This window comes from Phyllobates terribilis, unplaced genomic scaffold, assembly GCF_046119375.1.
Source record: "Phyllobates terribilis strain yellow unplaced genomic scaffold, ASM4611937v1 Scaffold_13__5_contigs__length_258822181, whole genome shotgun sequence".
Taxonomy (NCBI): domain Eukaryota; kingdom Metazoa; phylum Chordata; class Amphibia; order Anura; family Dendrobatidae; genus Phyllobates; species Phyllobates terribilis.
In genome coordinates this window covers 10,230,787-10,244,022 of record NW_027362773.1, presented here as the reverse complement: position 1 = coordinate 10,244,022, position 13,236 = coordinate 10,230,787, and positions in this window count along the sequence as shown.

Sequence of the window (13,236 nt, the reverse complement as noted above, 5' to 3'; positions counted from 1 at the left end):
GCATACCGCGTTTCATGGGGGCCCCAAATACGTGTTGCATGTCACGGGGGCCCCACATGCATGGTGCATGTCATGGGGGCCCCACATACCTGCCGCATGTCATGGGCATCCACATGCCTGCCGCATGTCATGGGCATCCACGTTCATGCCGTATGTCATTGGGGCCACAAATGCATGCCGCATGTCTTGGTGGCACCACGTGCATGACTCATGTCAGGGGGGCCCCAAATTAACGCCGCATGTCATGATGGGGCCCACGTGAATGCCGCATGTTATGGGGGCCCAAATGCATGCCGCATGTCATGGGGGCCCCACATGCATGCCGCATGTCTTGGTGGCACCACGTGCATGACTCATGTCAGGGGGGCCCCAAATTAACGCCGCATGTCATGATGGGGCCCACGTGAATGCCGCATGTTATGGGGGCCCAAATGCATGCCGCATGTCATGGGGGCCCCACATGCATGCCGCATGTCATGGGGGCCCCAAATGCATGCCTCATGTCATTGGGTGCCCTACGTGCATGCCGCATTTCAGGGGGGCCCACATGCATGCCGCATGTCATTGGGGCCCCACATGCATGCCACGTGTTATGTGGGCCCCAAATGCATGTCTCATGTCATGGGGTCCCCACATGCATGCCGCATGTCATGGACACCCCACAGCATGCCGCATGTCACGGGGGCCCCACATGCATGGCGCATGTCATGGGGGCCCCACATGCATGGCGCATGTCATGGCGGCCCCACATGCATGCCGCATGTCTTGGTGGACCCAAATTCATGCTGCATGTCATGGGGGCCCCAAATTCATGCTGCATGTCATGTGGGCTCCACATGCAAACCACATGTCATGGGGTGCCCCATGTGCATGCCGCATGTCATGCGAGCCCCAAATGCAAGCCTCATGTCATGGAGGCCCCAAATGTATGCCGAATGTCATGGGGGCCCCAAATACATTGAGCATGTCATCGGGGCCCCAAATGTATGCCGCATGTCATGGGGGCCCCAAATATGTGCCGTAAGACATGGGGGCCCGACGTGCATGCCGCATGTCATGGGGGCCCCACATGCATGCCTCATGTCACGGGGGCAAAACTTGCATGCCGAGAGTCATGGGGGCCCCAAATTCATGCCGCATGTCATGGGGGCCCCAAATGCATGCCGCATGTCATGGGGGCCACAAATACATGCCGCATGTCATGGGGGCCCCACATGCGTGCCGCAAGTCAGGGGGGCACCACATGCATGCCGCATGTCATTGGGGCCCCAAATGCATGCCGCATATCATTGGGGCCCCAAATGCATGCCGCATGTCATGGGGGACCCACTTGAATGCCGCATGTCATGGGGACCCCAAATGCATGCCGCATGTCATGGGGGCCCCAAATACATGCCGCATGTCATGGGGGCCCCACATGCGTGCCGCATGTCAGGGGGGCACCACATGCATGCCGCATGTCATTGGGGCCCCAAATGCATGCCGCATATCATTGGGGCCCCAAATGCATGACGCATTTCATGGGGGACCCACGTGAATGCAGCATGTCATGGGGACCCCAAATGCATGCGGCATGTCATGGGGGCCCCAAATACATGCCCCTTGTAATGGGGGCCCCAAATGCATGGGCATTTCATGGGGGCCCCACGTGCAAGCCGCATGTCATGGGGGCCCAACGTGCATGCCGCATGTCATGGGGGCCTGAAATGCTTGACGCATGTCAAGGGGGCCCCACATGCATGCCGCATGTCATGAGGGCTCCACATGCTTGCCGCATGTCATGGGGGCCCAACATGCATTATCTATGTCATGGGGGCCCCAAATGCATGCTGCATGTCATGGGAGCCCCAAATGCATGCTGCATGTCATGTGGTCCCCACGTGCATTCCGCATGTCATGGGGGCCCCACATGCATGCCGCATGTTATGGGGGCCCAAAATGCATGCCGCATGTCAAGGGGCCCCACATGCATGCCGCATGTTATGGTGGCCCCACATTCATGCCGCATGTCATCGTGGCCCCAAATGCATGCATATGTCATGGGGGCCCCAATGCATGCCGCATGTCATGGGGTCCCCAAATACAAGCCGCATGTCATAGGGGGCCCCAAATGTATGCCTCATGTCATGATGGCCCCAAATGCATGCCGCATGTCATGGGGGGCCCAAATGCATGCCGCATGTCATGGGGGCCCCACATGTATGGCGCATGTCACGGGGGCCGAGCATGCATGCCGCGTGTCATGGGGCCCCAAATTCATGCCACATCTCTTAGGGGCCCATGTTCATGCCGCATGTCATGGGGGCCCCAAATGCATGCCGCATGTCATGGGGGCCCCACGTGCATGCCACAAGTCATTGGGGGCCCAAATGCATGCCGCATGTCATGGGGGCCCCTCGTGCATTAAGCATGTCATGGGGGCTCAACATGCATGCTGCATGTCATGGGGTCCCCAAATGTATGTCACATGTCATGGGGGCCCCAAATGCATGCCGCATGTCATGGTGGCTCCAAATGTATGTCGCATGTCATTGGGGGCCCAAAATGCATGCCGCATGTCATGAGTGCCCCAAATGCATGCCGCATATCATTGGGGCCCCAAATGCATGCCGCATGTCATGGGGGTCCCAAATACATGCCCCTTGTAATGGGGGCCCCAAATGCATGGGCATGTCATGGGAGCCCCACGTGCAAGCCGCATGTCATGGGGGCCCAACGTGCATGCCGCATGTCATGGGGGCCTCAAATGCATGACGCATGTCAAGGGGGCCCCACATGCATTCCGCATGTCATGAGGGCTCCACATGTTTGCCGCATGTCATGGGGGCCCAACATGCATTATCTATGTCATGGGGGCCCCAAATGCATGCTGCATGTCATGGGAGGCCCAAATGCATGCTGCATGTCATCTGGTCCCCCGTGCATTCCGCATGTCATTGGGGGCCAAACATGCATGCCGCATGTTATGGGGGCCCCAAAAGCATGCCGCATGTCATGGGGGCCCCAAATGTATGTTGCATGCCATTGGGGGCCCAAAATGCATGCCGCATGTCATGGGGGCCCAAATGCGTGCCACATGTCATGGGGGGCCCTCGTGGATGCCACATGTCATGAGGGCCCCAAGTGCATGACGCATGTCATGAGAGCCACAAATACGTGCCGCATATCACGGGGGCCCCAAATGCATGCCGCATGTCAAGGGGGCCCCACATGCATGCCGCATGTCATGGGGGCTTCACATTCATGCCGCATGTCATCGTGGCCCCAAATGCATGCATATGTCATGGGGGCCCCAAATGCATGCCGCATGTCATGGGGTCCCCAAATGCAAGCCGCATGTCATAGGGGGCCCCAAATGTATGCCGCATGTCATGGGGGCCCCAAATGCTTGCCGCATGTCATGGGGGCCCCATGTGCATGCCACAAGTCATGGGGGGCCCAAATGCATGCCGCATGTCATGGGGGCCCCACTTGCATACAGCATGTCATGGGGAAACCAAATGCATGCCGCAAGTCATGGGGGGCCCAAATGCATGCCGCATGTCATGGGGGCCCCACTTGCATACAGCATGTCATAGGGGTGCCCAAATGTATGCCGCATGTCATGATGGCCCCAAATGCATGCCTCATGTCATGGGGGCCAAAAATGCATTCAGCATGTTATGGGGGCCCCAAATGCACGCTGCATGTCATGGGGGACCCAAATGCATGCCGCATGTCATGGGGGCCCAAAATGCATGCCGCATGTCATGGGGGCCCCACATGCAAGGCGCATGTCACGGGGGCCGAACATGCATGCCGCGTGTCATTGGGCCCCAAATTCATGCCACATGTCTGTGGGGCCCCACGTGCATGCCGCATGTCATGGGGGCCCCAAATGCATGCCGTATGTCATGGGGCCCCACATGCCTGCCGCATGTCATGGTGGCCCATGTTCATGCCGCATGTCATGGGGTCCCCAAATGCATGCCGCATGTCATGGTGGCCCCACGTGCATGTCACATGTGATGGGTTCCCCAAATGCATGACGCATGTCATGGGGGCCCCACGTGCATGTCGCAAGTCATGGGGGGCCCAAATGCATTTCGCATGTCATGGGGGCCCCACTTGCATACAGCATGTCATGGGGGAACCAAATGCATGCCGCAAGTCATGGGGGGCCCAAATGCATGCTGCATGTCATGGGGGCCCCACTTGCATACAGCATGTCATAGGGGTCCCCAAATGTATGCCGCATGTCATTATGGCCCCAAATGCATGCTTCATGTCATGGGGGCCAAAAATGCATTCAGCATGTTATGGGGGCCCCAAATGCACGCTGCTTGTCATGGGGGACCCAAATGCATGCCGCATGTCATGGGGGCCCCAAATGCATGCCACATGTCATGGGGGCCCCACATGCATGGCGCATGTCACGGGGGCCGAACATGCATGCCGCGTGTCATGGGGCCCCAAATTCATGCCACATGTTTTGGGGGCCCCACGTGCATGCCGCATGTCATGGGGGCCCCAAATGCATGCCGTATGTCATGGGGCCCAACATGCCTGCTGCATGTCATGGGGGCCCATGTTCATGCCGCATGTCATGGGGTCCCCAAATGCATGCCGCATGTCATGGTGGCCCCACGTGCATGCCACATGTCATGGGGGCCCCAAATGCATGTCGCATGTCATGGGGGCCCCACGTGCATGTCGCAAGTCATGGGGGGCCCAAATGCATGCCGCATGTCATGGGGGCCTTACTTGCATACAGCATGTCATGGTGTCCCCAAATGCATGCCGCATGTCATGTGGGGGCCCACATGCATGGCGCATGTCATGGGGGCCCCTCATGCATGGCACATGGCATGGGGGCCCCACATGCATGCTGCGTGTCATGGGGGACTCACATACATGACGCATGTCATGGGGGCCCAAATTCATGCTGCATGTCTTGGGGTCCCCACGTGCATTCCGCATATCATGGGGGCTCCACATGCATACCGCATGTCATGGGGGTCCCATGTGCATGCCGCATGTCATGGGTGCACCAAATGTATGCCACATGTCATATGGGCCCCTAATACGTGACTCATGTCATGGGGGCCCGACATGCATGCCACAAGTCATGGGGGGCCCAAATGCATGCCGCATGTCATGGGGGCCCCACTTGCATACAGCATGTCATGTGGGAACCAAATGCATGCCGCATGTCATGATGGCCTCAAATGCATGCCTAATGTCATGGGGGTCAAAAATGCATTCAGCATGTTATGGGGGCCCCAAATGCACGCTGCATGTCATGGGGGACCCAAATGCATGCCGCATGTCATGGGGGCCCCAAATGCTTGCCGCATGTCATGGGGGCCCCACATGTATGGCGCATGTCACGGGGGCCGAACATGCATGCCGCGTGTCATGGGGCCCCAAATTCATGCCACATGTCTTGGGGGTCCCACGTGCATGCCGCATGTCATGGGGGCCCCAAATGCATGCCGTATGTCATGGGGCCCCACATGCCTGCCACATGTCATGGGGGCCCATGTTCATGCCGCATGTCATGGGGTCCCCAAATGTATGCCTCATGTCAAGATGGCCCCAAATGCATGCCTCATGTCATGGGGGCCAAAAATGCATTCAGCATGTTATGGGGGCCCCAAATGCACGCTCCATGTCATGGGGGACCAAATGCATGCCGCATGTCATGGGGGCCCCAAATGCATGCCGCATGTCATGGGGGCCCCACATGTATGGCGCATGTCAGGGGGCCGAACATGCATGCCGCGTGTCATGGGACCCCAAATTCATGCCACATGTCTTAGGGGCCCCACGTGCATGCCGCGTGTCATGGGGCCCCAAATTCATGCCACATGTCTTGGGGGTCCCACGTGCATGCCGCATGTCATGGGGGACCCAAATGCATGCCGTATGTCATGGGGCCCCACATGCCTGCCGCATGTCATGGGGGCCCATGTTCATGCCGCATGTCATGGGGTCCCCAAATGCATGCCGCATGTCATGGAGGCCCCACGTGCATGCCGCATGTCACGGGGGCCCAAAATTAATTCTGCATGTCATGGGGGCCCCTCATGCATGGCGCATGGCATGGGGGCCCCACATGCATGCTGCGTGTCATGGGGGACTCACATACATGCCGCATGTCATGGGGGCCCAAATTCATGCTGCATGTCATGGGGGCCCCAAATGCATGCTGCATGTCTTGGGGTCCCCACGTGCATTCCGCATATCATGGGGGCTCCACATGCATACCGCATGTCATGGGGGTCCCATGTGCATGCCGCATGTCATGGGTGCACCAAATGTATGCCACATGTCATGTGGGCCCCTAATAAGTGACTCATGTCATGGAGGCCCGACATGCATGCCACAAGTCATGGGGGGCCCAAATGCATGCCGCATGTCATGGGGGCCCCACTTGCATACAGCATGTCATGGGGGAACCAAATGCATGCCGCAAGTCATGGGGGCCCCAAATGTATGCCGCATGTCATGATGGCCCCAAATGCATGCCTCATGTCATGGGGGACCCAAATGCATGCCGCATGTCATGGAGGCCCCAATTGCTTGCCGCATGTCATGGGGGCCCCACATGTATGGCGCATGTCACGGGGGCCGAACATGCATGCCGCGTGTCATGGGGCCCCAAATTCATGTCACATGTCTTGGGGGTCCCACGTGCATGCCGCATTTCATGGGGGCCCCAAATGCATGCCGTATGTCATGGGACCCCACATGCCTGCCGCATGTCATGGGGGCCCATGTTCATGCCGCATGTCATGGGGTCCCCAAATGCATGCCGCATGTCATGGTGGCCCCACGTGCATGCCGCATGTCATGGGGGCCCCAAATGCATGCCGCATGTTATGGGGGCCCCACGTGCATGCCGCAAGTCATGGGGGGCCCAAATGCATGCCCCATGTCATGGGGGCCCCACTTGCCTGCCGCATGTCATGGTGGCCCATGTTCATGCCGCATGTCATGGGGTCCCCAAATGCATTCCGCATGTCATGGTGGCCCCACGTGCATGCCGCATGTCATGGGGGCCCCAAATGCATGCCGCATGTCATGGGGGCCCCACGTGCATGCCGCATGTCATGGGGGCCCCAAATGCATGCCCCATGTCATGGGGGCCCCACTTGCATACAGCATGTCATGTGGGCCCCAAATGCATGCCGCAAGTCATGGGGGGCCCAAATGCATGCCGCATGTCATGGGGGCTCTACTTGCATACAGCATGTCATGGGGGCCCCAAATGCATGCCGCATGTCATGTGGGGGCCCACATGCATGGCGCATGTCATGGGGCCCCTCATGCATGGCGCATGGCATGAGGGCCCCACATGCATGCTGCGTGTCATGGGGGACTGACATACATGCCGCATGTCATGGGGGCCCAAATTCATGCTGCATGTCATGGGGGCCCCAAATGCATGCTGCATGTCTTGGGGTCCCCACGTGCATTCCGCATATCATGGGGGCTCCAAAAGCATACCGCATGTCATGGGGGTCCCATGTGCATGCCGCATGTCATGGGTGCACCAAATGTATGCCACATGTCATGTGGGCCCCTAATACGTGACTCATGTCATGGGGGCCCGACGTGCATGCTGCATGTCATGGGGGCCCCAAATTCATGATGCATGTCATGGGGTCCCCACTTGCATACCGCATGTCATGGGGGTCCCATGTGCATGTCATGGGGGCCCGAAATGCATACCGCATGTCATGGGGGCCCCACATGCATGCCGCATGTCACGGGGGCCGAACATGCATGCCGCGTGTCATGGGGCCCCCAAATTCATGCCGCATGTCATTGGGCCCCAAATGCATGCCGCATGTCACAGGGGCCCCAAATACATGACGCATGTCATGGGGGCCCCACGTGCATGCCGCATGTCAGGGGGTCCCACATGCATGCCGCGTGTAACGGGGGCCCCAAATGCATGCCGCATGTCATGGGGGCCCCAAATACATGCCCAATGTCATGGGGGCCCCAAATGCAGGGGTATGTCATGGTGGGCCCAAATGCATGCCACATGTCATGGGGGCCCCACGTGCATGGCGCATGTCATGGGTACTCCAAATGCCTGCCGAATGTCATGTGGGCCCCAAATGCATGCCCCAGGTCATGGGGGCCCCACGTGCTTCCTGAATGGCATGGGGGCCCAAATGCATGCCGCATGTCATGTGGGCCCAAATGCATGCTGCATGTCATGGGGGCCCCACATGCATGCCGCAAGTCGTGGGGGGCCCACATGCATGCCGCATGTCATGGGGGCCCCACTTGCATACAGCATGTCATGTGGGCCCCAAAACATGCCGCAAGTCATGGGGGGTCCAAATGCATGACGCATGTCATGGGGGCCCTACTTGCATACAGCATGTCATGGGGACCCCAAATGCATGCCGCATGTCATGTGGGGGCCCACATGCATGGCGCATGTCATGGGGGCCCCTCATGCATGGCGCATGGCATGGGGGCCCCACATGCATGCTGCGTGTCATGGGGGACTCACATACATGCCCCATGTCATGGGGGCCCAAATTCATGCTGCATGTCATGGGGGCCCCAAATGCATGCTGCATGTCTTGGGGTCCCCACGTGCATTCCGCATATCATGGGGGCTCCACATGCATACCGCATGTCATGGGGGTCCCATGTGCATGCCGCATGTCATGGGTGCACCAAATGTATGCCACATGTCATGTGGGCCCCTAATACGTGACTCATGTCATGGGGGCCCGACATGCATGCCACAAGTCATGGGGGGCCCAAATGCATGCCGCATGTCATGGAGGCCCCACTTGCATACAGCATGTCATGGGGGAACCAAATGCATGCCGCAAGTCATGGGGGCCCCAAATGTATGCCGCATGTCATGATGGCCCCAAATGCATGCCTCATGGCATGGGGGCCAAAAATGCATTCAGCATGTTATGGGGGCCCCAAATGCACGCTGCATGTCATGGGAGACCCAAATGCATGCCGCATGTCATGTGGTCCCCAAATGCATGCCGCATGTCATGGTGGCCCCACTTGCATGCCACATGTCATGGGGGCCCCACGTGCATGCCGCAAGTCATGGGGGGCCCAAATGCATGCCCCATGTCATGGGGGCCCCACTTGCCTGCCGCATGTCATGGTGGCCCATGTTCATGCCGCATGTCATGGGGTCCCCAAATGCATGCCGCATGTCATGGTGGCCCCTCGTGCATGCCGCATGTCATGGGGGCCCCAAATGCATACCGCATGTCATGGGGGCCCCACGTGCATGACGCAAGTCATGGGGGGCCCAAATGCATGCCCCATGTCATGGGGGCCCCACTTGCATACAGCATGTCATGTGGGCCCCAAATGCATGCCGCAAGTCATGGGGGGCCCAAATGCATGCCGCATGTCATGGGGGCTGTACGTGCATACAGCATGTCATGGGGGCCCCAAATGCATGCCGCATGTCATGTGGGGGCACACATGCATGGCGCATGTCATGGGGGCCCCTCATGCATGCCGCATGTCATGGGGGCCCAAATTCATGCTGCATGTCATGGGGGCCCCAAATGCATGCTGCATGTCTTGGGGTCCGCACGTGCATTCCGCATATCATGGGGGCTCCATAAGCATACCGCATGTCATGGGGGTCCCATGTGCATGCCGCATGTCATGGGTGTCCCAAATGTATGCCGCATGTCATGGGGGCCCCACGTGCATGCCGCATGTCATGGGGGCCCCAAATGCATGCCCCATGTCATGGGGGCCCCACTTGCATACAGCATGTCATGTGGGCCCCAAATGCATGCCGCAAGTCATGGGGGGCCCAAATGCATGACGCATGTCATGGGGGCTCTACTTGCATACAGCATGTCATGGGGGCCCCAAATGCATGCCGCATGTCATGTGGGGGCCCACATGCATGGCGCATGTCATGGGGCCCCTCATGCATGGCGTATGGCATGAGGGCCCCACATGCATGCTGCGTGTCATGGGGGACTGACATACATGCCGCATGTCATGGGGGCCCAAATTCATGCTGCATGTCATGGGGGCCCCAAATGCATGCTGCATGTCTTGGGGTCCCCACGTGCATTCCGCATATCATGGGGGCTCCACAAGCATACCGCATGTCATGGGGGTCCCATGTGCATGCCGCATGTCATGGGTGCACCAAATGTATGCCACATGTCATGTGGGCCCCTAATACGTGACTCATGTCATGGGGGCCCGACGTGCATGCTGCATGTCATGGGGGCCCCAAATTCATGATGCATGTCATGGGGTCCCCACTTGCATACCGCATGTCATGGGGGTCCCATGTGCATGTCATGGGGGCCCGAAATGCATACCGCATGTCATGGGGGCCCCACATGCATGCCGCATGTCACGGGGGCCGAACATGCATGCCGCGTGTCATGGGGCCCCCAAATTCATGCCGCATGTCATTGGGCCCCAAATGCATGCCGCATGTCACAGGGGCCCCAAATACATGACGCATGTCATGGGGGCCCCACGTGCATGCCGCATGTCAGGGGGTCCCACATGCATGCCGCGTGTAACGGGGGCCCCAAATGCATGCCGCATGTCATGGGGGCCCCAAATACATGCCCAATGTCATGGGGGCCCCAAATGCAGGGGTATGTCATGGTGGGCCCAAATGCATGCCACATGTCATGGGGGCCCCACGTGCATGGCGCATGTCATGGGTACTCCAAATGCCTGCCGAATGTCATGTGGGCCCCAAATGCATGCCCCAGGTCATGGGGGCCCCACGTGCTTCCTGAATGGCATGGGGGCCCCAAATGCATGCCGCATGTCATGTGGGCCCAAATGCATGCTGCATGTCATGGGGGCCCCACATGCATGCCGCAAGTCGTGGGGGGCCCACATGCATGCCGCATGTCATGGGGGCCCCACTTGCATACAGCATGTCATGTGGGCCCCAAAACATGCCGCAAGTCATGGGGGGTCCAAATGCATGACGCATGTCATGGGGGCCCTACTTGCATACAGCATGTCATGGGGACCCCAAATGCATGCCGCATGTCATGTGGGGGCCCACATGCATGGCGCATGTCATGGGGGCCCCTCATGCATGGCGCATGGCATGGGGGCCCCACATGCATGCTGCGTGTCATGGGGGACTCACATACATGCCCCATGTCATGGGGGCCCAAATTCATGCTGCATGTCATGGGGGCCCCAAATGCATGCTGCATGTCTTGGGGTCCCCACGTGCATTCCGCATATCATGGGGGCTCCACATGCATACCGCATGTCATGGGGGTCCCATGTGCATGCCGCATGTCATGGGTGCACCAAATGTATGCCACATGTCATGTGGGCCCCTAATACGTGACTCATGTCATGGGGGCCCGACATGCATGCCACAAGTCATGGGGGGCCCAAATGCATGCCGCATGTCATGGAGGCCCCACTTGCATACAGCATGTCATGGGGGAACCAAATGCATGCCGCAAGTCATGGGGGCCCCAAATGTATGCTGCATGTCATGATGGCCCCAAATGCATGCCTCATGGCATGGGGGCCAAAAATGCATTCAGCATGTTATGGGGGCCCCAAATGCACGCTGCATGTCATGGGAGACCCAAATGCATGCCGCATGTCATGGGGTCCCCAAATGCATGCCGCATGTCATGGTGGCCCCACTTGCATGCCACATGTCATGGGGGCCCCACGTGCATGCCGCAAGTCATGGGGGGCCCAAATGCATGCCCCATGTCATGGGGGCCCCACTTGCCTGCCGCATGTCATGGTGGCCCATGTTCATGCCGCATGTCATGGGGTCCCCAAATGCATGCCGCATGTCATGGTGGCCCCTCGTGCATGCCGCATGTCATGGGGGCCCCAAATGCATACCGCATGTCATGGGGGCCCCACGTGCATGCCGCAAGTCATGGGGGGCCCAAATGCATGCCCCATGTCATGGGGGCCCCACTTGCATACAGCATGTCATGTGGGCCCCAAATGCATGCCGCAAGTCATGGGGGGCCCAAATGCATGCCGCATGTCATGGGGGCTGTACGTGCATACAGCATGTCATGGGGGCCCCTCATGCATGCCGCATGTCATGGGGGCCCAAATTCATGCTGCATGTCATGGGGGCCCCAAATGCATGCTGCATGTCTTGGGGTCCGCACGTGCATTCCGCATATCATGGGGGCTCCATAAGCATACCGCATGTCATGGGGGTCCCATGTGCATGCCGCATGTCATGGGTGTCCCAAATGTATGCCGCATGTCATGGGGGCCCCTAATACGTGCCGCATGTCATGGGGGCCCGACGTGCATGCCGCATGTCATGCGGTCCCCGAATGCAAGCCGCATGTCATGGGGTCCCCAAATGCAAGCCACATGTCATAGGGGGCCCCAAATGTATGACGCATGTCATGATGGCCCCAAATGCATGCCTCATGTCATGAGGGCCCAAAATGCATGAAGCATGTAATGGGGGGCCCAAATGCACGCTGCATGTCATGGGGGCCCGAAATGCATACCGCATGTCATGGGGGCCCCACATGCATGCCGCATGTCACGGGGGCCGAACATGCATGCCGCGTGTCATGGGGCCCCCAAATTCATGCCGCATGTCATGGGGGCCCCAAATGCATGCCGCATGTCACAGGGGCCACAAATACATGCCCCATGTCATGGGGGCCCCACATGCATGCCGCATGTCAGGGTGGTCCCACATGCATGCCGCGTGTAATGGGGGCCCCAAATGCATGCCGCATGTCATGGGGGCCCCACGTGAATGCCGCATGTCATGGGGACCCCAAATGGATGCCGCATGTCATGGGGGCCCCAAATACATGCCCAATGTCATGGGGGCCCCAAATGGAGGGGTATGTCATGGGGGGCCCAAATGTATGCCACATGTCATGGGGGCCCCACGTGCATGGCGCATGTCATGGGTACTCCAAATGCATGCCGAATGTCATGTGGGCCCCAAATGCATGCCCCAGGTCATGGGGGCCCCACGTGCTTCCCGAATGACATGGGGGCCCCAAATGCATGCCGCATGTCATGGGGGCCCAAATGCATGCCGCATGTCTTGTGGGTCCCAAATGCATGGGGCATGTCATGGGGGCCCTACATGCATGCCACAAGTCACGGGTACCCAATATGCAAACCGCATGTCATGGGGGCCCCACTTGCATACAGCATGTCATAGGGGGCCCCAAATGTATGCCGCATGTCATGATGGCCCCAAATGCATGCCTC